This window comes from Podarcis erhardii, assembly GCF_964252035.2.
Source record: "Podarcis erhardii genome assembly, chromosome: 2".
NCBI lineage: Eukaryota > Metazoa > Chordata > Lepidosauria > Squamata > Lacertidae > Podarcis > Podarcis erhardii.
In genome coordinates this window covers 59,289,073-59,305,918 of record NC_138498.1, presented here as the reverse complement: position 1 = coordinate 59,305,918, position 16,846 = coordinate 59,289,073, and the positions used below count along the sequence as shown (strand labels likewise).

Sequence of the window (16,846 nt, the reverse complement as noted above, 5' to 3'; positions counted from 1 at the left end):
AGGAAATGTAGTGTCCTCCAGATGTTTATCAGCTCTAGCCAGCACAGCTAATGTTCAGGGGTACTGGGAGTTATAGTCTAGCCACATCTGGAGAGTACCACGTTCTCTGTGCCTGAGACAGATCTTTAGCTAGCAACAACCAGAATTTTACTTGTTGAAATTTGTGGAAATGTCAGATAACGACAAGAAGCCTATGTCTTACAACAGGTATTGAGACTCAAAGTTAATTTCTCATTTTGGTGTGCTCCTGGCTCAGGTGCCTCTGTAATTGGCCATGCCAGCATCTATTAACCCAAGTCATTATCTTTCACAGTATATTCCTCACTAATTGCTTAGTAATTTATTCACATATATAAGGTGACTCATCTGAACAGGCTTTCTACCAGCTTCCTCTGCCTGCTGCATTAAGTTTTAAATATGCTTAAGAATTACATTAACTTTTCCCTATTATTGGCTGAGTTTAGACACAACACTAAACCAAGTGTTTTAGTGTTATGAGAGCAAATCTCGGTGAGCCTAGGCTCATGAGTCCTCTTCCTCCCCTCCAGCAAGATCACTTCTGCTTAAACATGGTTAAGTATATTTTCTGAACCCTAAAATATGATGGATCATAACTATGACTAGTTGAAACAGCTCAGTTCCATGGATAATGGTCTAAAGTCAGCTTGTTTCAACAGACTATACAGTGGTACCTCAGGTTACATACGCTTCAGGTTACATACGCTTCAGGTTACAGACTCTGCTAACCCAGATATAGTGCTTCAGGTTAAGAACTTTGCTTCAGGATGAGAACAGAAATCATGCTCCGGTGGCTCAGCGGCAGCAGAAGGCCCCATTAGCTAAAGTGGTGCTTCAGGTTAAGAACAGTTTCAGGTTAAGTACGGACCTCCGGAACGAATTAAGTACTTAACCTGAGGTACCACTGTAGTACCAATTAACCACCATTTGTCTGGATTTAGACATCATGGCAAACTGAGGCTAATCTAAAGTGGAGTGGAAGCTTCTGGTTATCTCCTTGTGACCACAATGTATAAGTTGGGGGAGAGCATGTGAGTCCAAGGATCGCTGTCACTTGTTCTTTTAACACAAAACAATGGATTTGTCGTGTCTGAAAAAACTGGCAGCAGACATTTCAGTTTTGCTAGTGCCTTGTCAACATAGCTCTGAATCTGCTTGGTGATTCTGCCCATAGAATTGGCCCAAACCATTACAGTGGTACCTCGGGTTACATACACTTCAGGTTACAGACTCTGCTAACCCAGAAATAGTGCTTCAGGTTAAGAACTTTGTTCAGGATGAGAACAGAAATCGTGCTCCAGAGGCGCGGTGGCAGGAGGCCCCATTAGCTAAAGTGGTGCTTCAGGTTAAGAACAGTTTCCGGTTAAGAACGGAGCTCCGGAACGAATTAAGTACTTAACCCGAGATACTACTGTATATCGTTCTTAAAGAGAAGAGCATTTTGCTACATCTTTTAATTCAGTACCAGGAATGGTGGAATGTGATTACAGCTGAATTCATGGGCAATGGATGCTCTATTGCTTTTGGAACTTCAAATCCCTTCGGTCAAGATTGGCTGGGGTGGGGTGGGGGGAGTATTAAGATGCTGCATAGTCTGGTAGTGTCTCTTATGTACTTATCTGCCTTGAAAGAACTTATCTAGTTCAATAGGGAGTAGATGGATAAGATTTATTCATTTACTGACACCTGGAGGCACTGAGATGAGAAGAGTGGATTTTCCAAAGGAAGTTAAACCATCCTTTTTGAAAATTGAATGCACATTAGCCATTCCTTTGTATTTTAAGATGTGACTACATTAAGGACAGTTGAATATGTTTTCTCATTTTCCCATTCTTAAGTTCAGTTGTCCACATTTCCATATCAGTTTTTGATTTTTTTTTAAAGTGAAAATTCAATAGCAGTTTAGTGCAAATTGCTCCTAATATGCAGTTTTTAATACAATTTTTTCCTAAAATACACATTTTTGCAAATTAATATAATAACAAACACTTTATCCTAGTATATGCATTTTTATGCACATTACTTTACTGGAGAACTGCACTGCATAATTCAGAAAGTGTAAATTTGAAAGGATGGCTGTGTTTCAGTTCACGTATTTTTTTTGGAAAGTGAGAATTAGATATATTGTGAGAATTAGATATATGTTTTAAATTGGAACTGAATAGCATTACTCCCCCGTGCCTAATCTCAATGTGCACATTGTAGCAGTGAGCTCACAGTGTAAGCATCCACCATGCTTTGTTCAGAACCCTCATGGCCCCTTCCAACTTTATGATTCTATGAGTCTAAGAAGTACTCCCTGAAATCAAGTTGGGGGGGGGCATAATTTCTGGTTTTTGCAGAAACAAGTGGTGGGTAGCACTGATTGGTTGGGAACTGCTGATGTTACTAACTTCCTCTTTCTTCTACAAAGAAATTTTTGTCAACATTTCAAAATTTTATTCTGCCCTTAAAGGAAAATAGAAGAAGAGGGTGAAGGTACATTACATTTAATAACAGTAAACAAATTAAAAATTGGACAGATTGCCTGAAACATGAGTAAAAAGAATAAGGAGCCAGAATGTGATTCATTGGCCAGTGCGTCTATCAAATGGGTCGCAAATTCAGAGAGAAGCTGGGCTCAAACCACAAGAGGAAAAATCATTTTGAGTCCTGATTTGTGTTTACATGTCCATGCAATCTTAGTGTTCATGCTGATTCATCACCCACAAGCTAAAGTGGTCTAAGATGAAGCTCAGCTTATTTGCTACAAAAGGAAAAGAGCACCAACAGCTCCTGGAGACAACCCTTTACTTCTTCCTGATGCCTTAGCCAGTCTGCAGAGTTTCTTCTCCTGTCACAATTAATTCACTCGCAACTGTCAGCTTCCAGAAGATGGCATCTTAGTATACAGCTTGCATGCTGCAGTCTGTCAGCACAGCATGAAATACTGCCTGCAAGGAAGAATAAATACCTCTGCCTTTCTAGGCTGAACTCAAAATTCCTGGATTAACAGTAGTAGTAGTAGCAGGTGACAGGAAGTGGAGCAAAAGAAAAGGACGACTCAGCAATCAGTCATCTTCCACCTTTTTATCTCTCGTTTGCTGACAGTGCAGAGCAGAAACAGACTGAGATATAAATGCCATCGGTGGGATGAGCTTAATCTATAAGAAGTAGAGTTAAGTAGAGTTTCCATATGTCCAGAATTTCCTGGACATATTCAGAATACTGCAGTCGGCAGCAGTGTCTGGATGGAAATCAGTAAAAAAAGGGGGGTCCAGGGAAATCCAGACATATGGCAGCCCATGTTGGCAGTGTTGCTTTGACCGGTTTTCCCAAAAACTCAACAACTTTGCCAAAAACAGCTCAACAACTTTTCTGTACATATTCTTGCTGTTTGAAATATGGCCACCCTACATTAAGACATGCCCCCAAACTCCAGTTCTCTAGATTCTGGCCCACACAAAATGTGTTGGCCTTTAAAGTTTTCATTACACTCCAAAAAGAGAGACATTACAGTTAAATATAGTTGTTGTGGGGTCTGTCTGTGCAGGGCTAGAGCTTCACCACACAAACAGTAAAAAGTATGGCCAAGAACTAGAGAGGCCTCATTAATAGTTCATAAATCATAGAGCTGAAAAGACCTACAAAATCAATGACTGCGACTCCATAGAGATGCTTAAGGACATTCAGATCAAGGGACTGAAACATGCCTAATGCTGTGTGAGATTATGGCCATCCAGTTCCACCCTTTCTCCCCACAACTACCATCACTGCAGATTCTTTCACATCTTACCACTCCCCCTACATAGCCCCAACAACAGTGTGTCACAGATAATGCAATGGGACTTTGCTCCCCTCTTCTCCCCTTCCTCCTCCCATCGGCTCTGGGGGAAGCAGGAGAGTCCCCAGAACAGCGTGCAGTGGGGAGAGAGGGAGGGTCATTCTGCCAGGTAAGAAGGAATGCTTGTGCTGATGATGTTGAATTCCAACCTATGATTTAAAGAACAGCAACCACATTCTAGCTCCATGGGGAAATTACGATATAGACCAGGCAGAAACACAAGGCACTGATGTATATGAAGTCAGACCACTGCTCAGTACTGTCCATAATGACTTTCCAGGGTTTCAGACAGGGAAATTTTCCAGACCTACCTGGACATGCCAGGGACTGAACCTGGGACCTTCTGCATACAAAATATTTGCTGTACCACTAAGCCATGTCTCTTCCCTAATGCAGGAGTTCCCAAATAGTACCACCAGGTCCTTTCTTCTCTGCTTGCTTTGGAGGAGACCTGTTAGTTTCCAAATACTACCACAAATAGGCACTGTGAATGGCTGGGGAGTGGTTGTAAGATCATCACTGTGAATGAAGAGGGTGAGGTGAGGTGGAGAAGAAATAGACCACTCAACTGGTCCCGAACGCACCAAAATGCCATCTTAACTAGCCTATAGCTATGAGGAAGGAGCTGCATCTTTGGGGAAAGAATATTTAAGAGGGTGTGCTAAAATGCCTCCCACTTACTATCTTTAGGCTGGATAGGATCTGATGAGCCTGCAACTTTATTGGAAGGAGTAGTTAAATTTCCACTCTCCTTTTCAGATATTGTGTTTCAATATTTGGCCTTTCCCTCTTGAGAATAGGATCGGGCCACAACTGCAATGTCACGTGGCACAGCATTTCCCAGACATTTTTCTAATTAAATCATGAGAATTTTCTACCTAATTGCTTTATACATTTCCCAGGAATAAAGCTCGCATTAAGATTTAATAAGACTCAGCTCCATTCACCCCAGAGCAGCTATCCAACATGATTGCCTCTCCTAATGTTCTCAGCAATTCCTCAAGAGCCAATTGTAATGATCATTAAGAAATAGAGGCCCTTCCGCCGGGTATTAAGTGTACCTCTGTGCACCTGGTTCCCTGCAAATGATCCACAACTATACACTACCTAAGGGATAATAATAACAAAGATGCTAATTACCCCATGGCTGCATCCTGAGAAATTGTGTCATCGATTCTTCTGGGAGGAGGCTCAAACAGTACCATTTTCAAGAAAGGGACCATTCTCAAATGTTTCTGCTTTGGAAGCCAAGTAGCTCAGATACATGCATTGTGCACATCCACCATCCCACTCATGCAACACAGGAGAAGAACCCTCTCTCAGTAGCAGAGCAAATGCTTTGCATGTGAAAGGTTCCATATTCAATCCCTGGTGTCCCTAGATAGGGCTGGGAGCCTTTGCCAGCTCAGGTTGACAATATTAAGCTAGATGGACTAATGGTATGACTTGCTGTAGAGCAGCTTCCTATATTATCCCTTTCCAGTTGGCATCTGTTCCTCTTTTCTGTCACACATGTACGTTGCAACCTGACACTTCTTGCCTTTGCTTGACAAGATCAAATGTAAGTTAGGAGCACAGCCATTGAGCCTCTGAGAGAGGTATAGTAGGGGTCCAAAGGGAAAAGCAGCATGGCCTAAGTAAAGGAGCTCTTAGAATATACAATGTACGCTGCCTGATTGCTATGTGGGAATATTTTCTGCTGTCACATACATATTAGCATTATTTTGGAATGGGGAATGAGTCACAGTAAGCTTTAAAGATCGGCACTAAAAAGAAAACACTGTCAAGGGACTCTGCATTGCCTCAAGCAGTCAGCATTATTCTGTTGGAAGCCATTTTAGCTATTGAAAACAACATTCACCTCTAGGGGCAGGATCAAATGATGGGAAGAAAGATGGTCAAGACATGTCAGTGAAGAAGCAAGGCAATAACTTTATTGTCTCTCTTAAACAGGAATAGAATAGTACCTGACTCCACCCCAAGTCCAATGGCACCAGTGATTAAGGTATATAATTACATGATCCACTAACATTTCTGGGCTGCTTAAGAACATAAACATAAAAACAGCCTGTTGGATCAGGCCAATGGCCCATCTGGTCCAGCATTCTGTTCTCCCAGTGGCCAAACACAAGCCTGTGTGAAACCAGGGAGCAGAACATAATCACAAGAACCCCTCCCGTAGTTTCCAGCAACTTACATTCAGAAGCATTACATGTTTTGCCATGCTCAATCTCTGCTGGGGTTCTCTCACCAAAGAGTACTTGCCCCAAACTTGGATCTTGGCTTCCAATGAATTTTTCCATCAGAGACTATGATCAGATTCAGACCTTATGGCATCAACATCAGTCAAGTTGTGTTCCCCCGCCCAAACCATCTGGCTTGATGAAGAGTTTTGGATAACTCAAAAGCTCACACCCAGTATTTTGTGACATTTTGACTGGCCTATTAAAAACATTGCTTCAGATCTCACAAAGCAACAGCACAACCTCTTCCCCAGCTGCTTCCTCTAGCTACAGACATTAAATTCTCTCTGCTTATCTCTTTGTCCTAATTCAAATAACCAGCTACTTACTTTTCTCACACACATACCCCTGAGCACACACCCTCAGACCCCATTTTGCAGATAGATTTGGGGTTTTTTAATGAATGAGTCATTTATTTTCTCCCATCGAAGAAAGATCAACCAATCATCTCTGTTAACAAGCAATCAGCTTAACAAATATTGAACATCCATAACACTATGCAAGAGTGGACTTTTATAATAATAATAATAATTATAGTTATCATTATTATTATTATTATTATTATTATTAATTTATACCCTGCCCATTTGGCTGGGCCTCCCCAGCCACTCTGGGCGGCTTCCAACAAAATATTAAAATACAGTAATGCATCAAACATTAAAAGCTTCCCTAAACAGGGCTACCTTCAGATGTCTTATAAAAGTCTGGTAGTTGTTCTCTTTGACATCTGGCGGGAGGACGTTCCACAAGGCGGGTGCCACTACTGAGAAGGCCCTCTGTTTGGCTCCCTGTAACTTGGCTTCTTGCAGTGAGGGGACCGCCAGAAGGCCCTTGGTGCTGGACCTCAGTGTCCGGGTAGAACGATGGGGGTGGCGACGCTCCTTCAGACGCTTTTAAGCAAGAACAACTCCGTGTAATAAGGAGGGATACCAGGCATTCCCCCCAACATTGTCCAGCACAGGCTTCCTCAACCTTGGCCGTCCAGATGTTTTGAGACTACAATTCCTATCATCCCTGACCACTGGTCCTGCTAGCTAGGGATCATGGGAGTTGTAAGCCAAACACATCTGGAGGGCCGAGGTTGAGGAAGCCTGGTCTAGCACCTCATTTTCTTCTCTAGTCCTCACTCACAGTATATTTATATCTCAGGGGTACCAACTTGAATAAGATATTGTGGGGGCCCAGATAAGCCCCGGTCACATAATCGATTACATGACGCAGTGCACACACACCATTTGAATGGCAATGCCCATCAACTTTAGGAGGCCTGGCCCCCTCAAGTATTTTATTGTGGGGGGCCAAAGCCCCCAAGGCCCCTAGGAGTTGGCTCCTATGTTGTATCTAATGTGTCTAGCAAAGTCCTTGCTCTCCTAATAATGGCCACTGAAACTCTTTCACTACCCCACCCTCCTGCCACCTAGTTTTCATGGACTTTCAAATCTTGCTGAGGACCCCCCACCCATCTTTGCCCACTCCAGCCCTAAAATGTGAAATGGCATCATTAAACACCATCTCATCTCCTGGTATTCACATGTCACTTAGTGCTGATTGGCACGGTCCCCTTCTCTTCCACTGTTCTGTGACCTCAGCCAAGCAGGGCTCGCTTGAACTTTTCACGCCAAGGGCATATGTTCTTCCTTGGACTCTCACGCTTGGAAATGCAGGAGCTAACAAATGTCCATTGCCCCTGGCTCTGCAGGCCTTACCAGCTGCTCAGAAAAAGGAGAAGATTGGGGGGGGGGGGGACGGACACTGGAGTTGAGACAGCTCAGTATATTTTGCTTCGGTGTGCTGAGTCATCCTTCCACATTTGCCTATGTGGGTGGGGGAGGCTGGATAGAAATTGGTGGCAGGGTGAGGCAGAGGGTTATTCTTCTCCCACTCGCAAGCTGGGAGAAAAACGTCCTTCATTCTTGTCTTTCCAAAGCAGCTTGAGCCAAGAGCTGCAAAGAGCTTTGCAGCCACTGCAGTAAAGAACTTCAGCTAGATTTCGCATGCACCCTTTTTTAGTGTAGTTAAAAAAACAATGTGTTTTGTTTTACTGACCCTGTATGGTGCCAGTACTATAAAAGGCACAAATAATCTGTCCTTTAAAGTGACTAGTTCAGACCAAAAGAGCAAACATAATTGAAAGTGTGTGTGTGTGTGTGTGTGTGTGTGTGTGTGTATTAAAATAAAAGGTGCCGACCATTAAAAAACAAATGAAAAAAGTGGCTCAAAAGGAGGGGGGTTGTGCTGTCAAGCTGATGCACATTTGGGCTGCTTCCGCAGGCAGGGAAATGGGACCCCATGTCTCTGGCTGACAGAGGCAAAGTGTGTTGCAGAGATGACTCATTCATTTCACAGGGAAGATGATGCTATCTGCTGCGAGAGATCAGTTCTCCCGCTCTGCTTCTATCCTCCTCCCCCACCCCCTCAGGTGAACTTGCTACAGCATTCTCCTCCAGCAGTTATGAGCAGACAGATGACAGGGAGGAGGTGGGTAACGGACTGAGATTTAAGCAGGAAGCTCTGTCTGTTGTTAGCCTTTGTTAACAAGGAAACTGATCTCCCTCCTTCTCTCCCCCCCCCCCGCAACACTCCCCCCCTTGCCTACTCAGGGAGCAGGGTTTGGAAAATTACTTGGGATTCTGGGCCCAAGGCCAAAATGCCAGATGTGTGTCAAAGGCAGAGCTAGCTAAGAACAGGCACAGGAGCCGCCATGCCAGGACAAACAGCCCCACTCCACGCTTCTCTAACTGGCTTTACCCAACTAGAGCTTTCTTTTCAGATTTGGGCAAGATTCTACCCTGGTGCCTGCAGCACTGACCTTCCTTGTACATTCCTCTCAGCAAGGAGGATTTGATGTAGTGGCAGCAAGCAGTTATTATGGGGTGTATTTCCCCTGAGCATGCTGTCCTGTCTGTCAGCAATGTGTGAAAGGATAGCTTCGACTAAAGCTGAAATAAATGTTCTTCCCTCAAGTTCTCAAAATTGCCCCTTGAATTTTGTTGTTGAATATTCTTCTGTCTCTCGGTTGTCTAAATATTTCATCTGCCCACTCTAAGAAGAATAGAGATGTTGTCTGGAAACTATGTGCAAATAAAGAGTTGCATTCTCTTCCCTGCCCCTCTCACATACCCTCTCACACACAAATACACAAACCTTTTCCAATCCTGCTTGTCCCTACAGAAGTGGCTTTTCTTATTTATTGTAGGTTGTTAGGCTTATATTATACACACCTGCATGCACTGTCTGGTTGAGCCTTCTGAACAGGAATATGAGGTAAAAATACAGACCATACTGTGGCACCAGAATCCACTGTTACAATCCTCACTAGCTGTTAATCTAGAAACATAGTGCATTGTTAAGCTATTGAATTTGCTACCAACTTGGGCAACTTTAAATGGGGCTCAGACGAATTCATGGACAGTAAAATTATAAATGGAGACTAGTCATGATGTCTGTATACAACCTCCAGTATCAGAAGCGATATGCTTCTGAATATCAGTTGCTGGAGGGGAGGACATGGGTGGGGAAACTGCTATTGTGTTAATGTCCTGTTTGTGGGCTTCCCACCTGTATCTGGTTCATCATCGAGAGAACAGGATGCCAAACCAGATGGGCCTTGGGCCTGCTAAAGAAGGGCTTTACTTATGTTCTTTTTATGTACTGGGGCTGTTACTCCTGCTTGTTCTGTTCACCAACCCCACTTACCTGCCAATCTGCTTCCCACATACCTAGCCAACCACTGCTCCCTTTACACTTGACCAACTCCCTCCCTTTACCCCTTGCCTACCTCCTCCCAGCACACCCCCACCCTATTTTAAAGGAGAGGGGCAGGCACATCTGAGAATGGTTTGCCAAACCATTTTTGGAAGTACGTCCCACCCTCCTTTAAACAGTTTGCCTTGGCCCCCGGCCCCCAGCCCTCCTTGCTCGATCACCTGCTTGCTGTTTTGTCTTCACGCTATTGGAGGCCACATAAACTGCAGCATGACAACAGCATTGCAATTTTATTATACAGCCCAGTAAGATAAGCAGAGAAACCATTGTTTATTGTTTGCAAGCTGCTAATGTTTTCTGTCACTGTTCTGAGGGAGCTTATGCTGGTATTTTTTGTTTATGTTTTCTCTGTATGAAATATTAATGTCCTATACGATCTCCCTCCTCTTTTCTATAGTATAATGTATTTATTTTTTTACCAATATAGACTGCTTGGAGACCCTTTGGGTCTCATAACTCAACACGAGTTCACTACTGTCATGGACTGACTGGATGCAGGGGAGCGATGGGAGACACCAGCTGGGGGAACCCCCAAGGGAACTCTGAAGGGAGGAAGGCTCAGAGCCAGGGGATTGTTGGTAGGTTGATGGTGAGTGGTCAGAGGGAGAAGAGGGAACAGACTGGGAGGAGGAGGTGTCAAAGCTGAAGAGGCAACAGTGAGCAGGAAGAGGCTTTGGCAGAGAGCAGTTCAAACTCAGAGGCAGGAGAGGAGTGGGGGCGAGGAGATAGAGATGCTGCTGAAGAATCTAGGAAGTCTCCTACTCCTCCTGCAACCAGCTCCCCTCTTCCCATGTCTCCCAGAACATGCAGAGAAGTGAAGAGAGTGGAGTGAAGAGAGACAAGACAAAGGAGCCTTAGGCTGCTGGGGAAGGAACCGCAGGAGGAATCTTAGAGAGCGGTGGGAAGGCAGGGATCTTCAGTCCTCACAACTGCCCCATTGGAGCAAGACCTACTGGGAAGAGTTGTTCTGATTACTAGGTCTGTGCTGTTTTTGTTTCTTTGAATAAAGAATTAACTTCACTGATCAGGGTTTTTTTTATTACTGATTACAGCATGGGTAGGCAAACTAAGGCCCGGGGCCCGGATCTGGCCCAATTGCCTTCTAAATCCAGCCTGCAGATGGTCTGGGAATCAGCGTGTTTTTACATAAGGAAAATGTGTCCTTTTATTTAAAATGCATCTCTGGGTTATTTGTGGGTCATAGGAATTCGTTCATTATTATTTTTTTCAAAATATAGTCTGGCCCCTCAAAAAGTCTGAGGGACAGTGGACTGGCCCCCTGCTGAAAAAGTTTGCTGACCCCTGGACTACAGCTCCTGACAACTGTTTTATTTTAATTTATTTCAGTTTTTACAGTTTTAACTCATTTTTAAACTCATTTCAATCTCCTGTATACTGCATAGTCAAATGGTATATAAATTGTTAAAATTAATTAATTAATTAATTAAAAATATGATTCAGATTAAGATCTCAAGCATAAAGGTGAAGCGTCCATGTAAGTATCTGACAAGAGTAACTACGTAATTTATGGCTTAATTCTACCCTCCTTTTCAGAGGCTCTAGCACCAGGAAGAACATGCAAGTGTGGGAACCACACACACCCAAGCTTATAAAGAGCTGCTTTATACCCAGATTAACAATCCACCCAGCACAGTCCTGAGTATTTTAACTGGCAACAGCTCATTAAAGTCTTTCCCAGAACTCCTACCTGAGAGATCCTTTCGACAGTATTAAACATGAGACTGCATATATGCACAATTTAGCAAAATATAACTGAGATACGTACAGGTCCTGGCTTCTTATAAGCAACACAAAGTCTCTCTGTCTGACTGTCTCTTTTTCTCTGTCTCACACACAGCCTTGCTGTAGCCTTTACTGTGCCATCAGAATTGTGGCTGTTCTTAGGATGCTGCATGAGGACACAGGATTCTGGCAATTCACAATTATAGGGTCTGTTCACATATTTTGTGCACAAAAGAACATTCGCCATCTTTCTCCCAAAATAGAGAAAGGAAAGTTGTATGAAAATATACCTTTTTTTATTTCCAGAGAGAAAATATGAATTTTATTGATTGTAGGCAGGGGCTCTCCGTGAAGTAACTGAGAGGGCCCAACTGAAGTATTTATTGAATCATTAATTTACTTTTATTTTTATTTTGTATATGCACTACAGTCTACCTTTCAGCCCATCAGGAGTCTAGTAATGTTAACAAAGATGTCAGGGGTAGGAATACGTAGTCTTGCAAGAGATCTTCAACAGAAATAAATATGGTGCAAGTTAGCTAACAAAGTAAGAGTTATTCATTTCATTTATTTATGAAATGTATATCCCACTCTTCATCGTAAAGGACCCCAGGTCCACTATTCTGATGATTGTTTCAAATCTGGAGATTCACACTTTTAGGGCAGGGGTTAGTTTCGTCCCAAACCAAGGGAAAGAAGTCATAGAAATGGGTGGTGTCTTTGTGATCACCTGTGTGTTTGCAACTGTGCTAATTGAGGGAATTTTTATTTATACCCCGCCCTCCCCAGCCAAGGCTGGGCTCAGGGCTGCTAACAAGCAATAATAAAAACAAGTTGAATGAATACAACTTAAAAACAAAATTAAAATACAACATAAAAATATTGAAACATTAAAATATTAAAATGTAGCCTCATTGCAGGAGGAGAAAGGAAAAGAAAAAAGAAAGAGGGGGAGGGAATCAAATTGGCTCCAAGCCAAAGGCCAGGCGGAACAACTATGTCTTACAGGCACTGCGGAAAGAAATCAGATCCTGCAGGGCCCTGGTTTCATGAGGCAGAGCGTTCCATCAGGCTGGAGCCAGTGTTGAAAAGGCCCTGGCTCTGGTTGAAGCCAATCTAACTTCCTTAGGGCCCGGGACCACTAGGGTGTTGCTATTTATGGACCATATTTATAGAGATCCATCCAGCCCAAGCAGTGCTGCTTCACACAATCTCAAGGCTCTAGTAAGCTCATCATACTGCTTTTCACAAACACCTCTTTATAACACTTAACTTTGCCCATGTACAACAGTTTTTCTACAATGCTCACACAACTTTTTCTCCTGGGTCATTGATGGTTTGAATGCCCCAGCACCTCATTGGGCCCCATACAGAAGAATTAAATGTTTTGTTGTTGTTGTTTTAAAAAACAAACTTGCAATTGATGCCAGATAGTCCTGCGAAAAGGTCACACCCATTACTTTAGTGCTGACAAAATGTGATTAAACTTTGGTGCCACAGTCCTGCTCTGTATGAACTGCATATTTGATGTTACAGCAATACTGCATTTCAGTATGAACTGTGGTTGAAACAGATGGGCTAAAATTTATTATAGTGCTGATGACACAAGAGGAAGGGAGGGTTCGTATACCATTCAGACAGTGTCATTAGTGTCCTTGAGAGTGACTTCACAGCCGGATGAAAGATATTGCTTCTTCACATATAACTGTTTCCTTTCCTCCATAGGTATTGCCAAACACAAATAATGTCTGAAGACATTAGAAGTAATTGTCAAGGAGGTGAGTACTGAAAATAATTTGCAATTCTTCTGCTGTTTTTTTGATGCCAGCCAACCAAGCGTAAGAGACTTCAGCTCAATTTTATGAAAGTGCAAATTTAAAAATAGACCCTGGAGTCAAGGGATATTGACTGTGCCAAGGATAAAACATTTTGCAGCCCTGGCCCACATTACGTGACTAGAGCTGGTAAGCAAATGTCACTTTCTCAGACCAACAGCTTGCCACTTTTGTTTTTTTTACATGGATCTCACACTGATATCAAGAATATCAGATATAATTAAAGAAGCCACACACAGGGCTACAGCAAAGCATCCCATCAGATTTCATTCTTAACAAAGTATTTAATCTGATTAAACAAAGGAAGTCTTTCCAAGGTGATCAAAGAGCCTGAGATTTAGGATTCAAATGAAAACAAAACTCAAGACTAAAAAGAGGTACCAGCAGGAATCATAGCAGGTAGTACAAAATATGAGAGCCAGTGAGGTCCATTAACATAATTTGTTTGGGTCATGCAGGCAGTCAGTCAGTCAGTCAGTCAGTCAGTCAGTCAGTTAGTTTTATTGCACATAGCCAAAGGCTGCTGCAATGTACACAGAATCATTCAACAGTTAAAGGGAAATATGCTGGGCTAATACAAAAAACTTAAAACATTTACCGGTATATTATCAAGACATTACCTACTCTAAACAGAGTTATAAAAGTACCTTAATATACAGGTTCAGACTTTAAACAATAAAATTTATAGGCTAAAATCACCACATGGCCACTAATATATTAAAAATAATGTTAATTAATACAATGTACAATTACATTGTACTTTTATAACTCTGTTTAGAGTAGGTAATGTCTTGATAATATACCGGTAAATGTTTTAAGTTTTTTGTATTAGCCCAGCATATTTCCCTTTAACTGTTGAATGATTCTGTGTACATTGCAGCAGCCTTTGGCTATGTGCAATAAAACAATTACATTGTACAAGAGAGAATATAGCTTGATGTAGGTAGGGTCAAATAATTTCATCTCCTTTACAGTTGGTGGCTATCTTGGCTATACAATTTGCTATATAATTTTCCTAGAGGCAGTTGCAAAGAGTGCTACACGCCAGAGTGCTACAGCACATACTTATCTATGTCTGCGAGGAGATATAAAATCATGTCAGAGGGGTTCTAGCCAGGGGACCTTGTCATTATAGGTGCTAAAACTTATTCTCTTGCTTCATTATATAAGGAGCAGCGCAAGATATAATGCATAAGGTCCTCTACTTCAGGACATCCCCTAATGCAAACACGTTTGTTTGTTGGTATGCCTCTGTGTCTCCCATCTCTATTATCAGAGTTTATTGTATTTAATAGTAACTCTGTAAAAGCTTTCCGAAGTTGTACAAAAGTCAGTTCATTAAGGTGTTTGTTCATGGGCTTCTCTAAGTTTAAAATATAATGGGGCGCATGTGGATGTGTACATAAAGTTTAGGTCATTTTTAATTGCCACTGCCCTTACAGTTCATTTAAAAATATTTATCTGTGAATATAAGGGAAGTTCTTTGATCTCGGTCACTGAGAGGTCATATTTGCCCATCAGTTGGGCAGCGTGATGTACCCAGTTTTTAAGGGATAATCCATTCGAGAGCTCAATCAGGCATTTTTTTTTTTGTAGTGTAGTGTTGTCCATCTGTTGAATTCTAAACCAGTAGCAGAGGATCTATTTGGCTCTCTATGCTCAACATGCGAGTTTCCAACCTGAGGGTCATGCAGTCAGCTCTTGCCTCATTATGTGGTGCTACTGGGTGTCACAAACTTTCAGAGTCAGTTATCCCAGAGTCAGGGCAATTTAAAGATAGCATCAGCATTAACTTTTGCTTCTCTAGTTTGTATGGAACTTCCTCATTGTTACCCTAAGAAGTAACTTGTTTGCATTTTAGAATCACTCCTAGTTGGCTTTTTGGTAAGTTGCAGGAATAACGCAGTTGAGTGATTCTGCGGAGAGGCAACTTTCTGTAGGTGAGCCCCTAATTAAAATGTTCATGCAATGAAGTTTAAACTTTGGACAGATTCACTCCTAATTAGAGCCAAGGTCATGGTAAATGGCTGTGAGATGAGCTCAGGATCCTGGGCTGGCTCATCCCTGCTCCCTTTCTGTCCTCAGAACATCCTGTTTTGGAGCTTCCTGCTGGTGGGGAAACTGCCAATAGGCCTCTCATCTGCAAGTTCAGCCAGCAGAGCTGAGTAGAGGAACACCTCGCCCAGCCCAGCATAAGGAGGTTTGGACTGCTCTGCCTGACAAGATAATTAGTCACGGGACCCTGATTTATGCACTCAAATGCAGTATTGGTTTGAAAATGTGACCTGCCATATCTTAACAGAACTTTAGAAACGGAGATGAGTCAGGCTGCAGTCTGGACTCCTGACAGAAATTTCGTAAACCTGACTTGGCTTGCCAAAAAAGCTGAAGAAACCAACTTGCGTTGACTTCAGCCCCTAAAAAATGGTCCTTTGTCAAAGGAGTTGTGACTGGTTACACTTGCCAGAATCTGCTGAAAAACTCAGCTTGTTCAGATGAATATAAAAAAAATTTGCAAAATGAAGTGATCCCAAAGTTCCCTTTCCCCTTCACTTGCTAACTAAGCCAACTGTGTTGCTACATCCAGAATGGCTCAAGCAAATTAATAAAAAGGCCCAATTCATTCATTACCCTTGTTATGAAGCTGTTGCCCCAAATCTGCTCGCTCATGGCTCACTCCCACACCACATAGATAACTTTTTATTCATTCATTCATACATACATACATTTATTTTCATTTGTGAATTGCTTCCCATATAACATCCTGAAGCAATGTAACAATAAAAACATAAAAATACAATTGTAGTCCAATCTATATAAAGACTTGGATAAAAATTTGTTGGAAGAGGAAGATATTCAATAGGTCCTGGAAAGATGCTCCCCCAAAAAGGATATTTAGCTAGCGTCAAACTGAATGCTGTCCTATTTACATGTATCTGAACCCCCTCAGGCTAGGGATTTATACCCAAACAAAGATGATAGAAAAAGAAGATAATTATAAATGTAGTTTTTAACAACACTGCACAGCAGCATATATATCTAGGTACAGTGTCAGGCACACATAAGAATATTCAAACATACTCACATTTCTGTCTTAAAGAAATAAGAATTCTAAACTAAAAAGGAGGGAATAGCACTAAAAACAGAGAGCGTTGCAAAGTTCATCTCTTCTAGTGCTGGCTAAAGTACTCCATATATATATATACACACACACACAATTTTTATTAAATTTTTTCTTTTACTATTTTGAATACTTACTTAAACATCCTTAAAATATCAATATCTTCCCTTCTTCTTTCCATGGTTCATTTTGCATACCATATATCCCTGCATATTTTACATAAACTAAACCATTTAGTATTCCATTATTACATCCATCAAAACTTATTTACATTGTTGTATTTATCATAATGCTGCCA

At 42.0% G+C, this 16,846-nt stretch overlaps 1 long non-coding RNA gene across 2 annotated transcripts; it reads left to right on the top strand.

The window, feature by feature from the left end:
- The first annotated feature begins 10,479 nt into the window (after nucleotides 1-10,479).
- On the top strand, nucleotides 10,480-16,508 carry LOC309335403. 2 transcript variants are annotated; one of them, XR_014153475.1, is made up of 3 exons: nucleotides 10,480-10,827; nucleotides 13,318-13,370; nucleotides 15,513-16,508. It is a non-coding gene; the product is annotated as an uncharacterized lncRNA (long non-coding RNA). The 2 variants fall into 2 exon arrangements; XR_014153476.1 differs by lacking the exon at nucleotides 10,480-10,827 and adding an exon at nucleotides 11,749-12,139.
- Nucleotides 16,509-16,846: the final 338 nt, after the last annotated feature.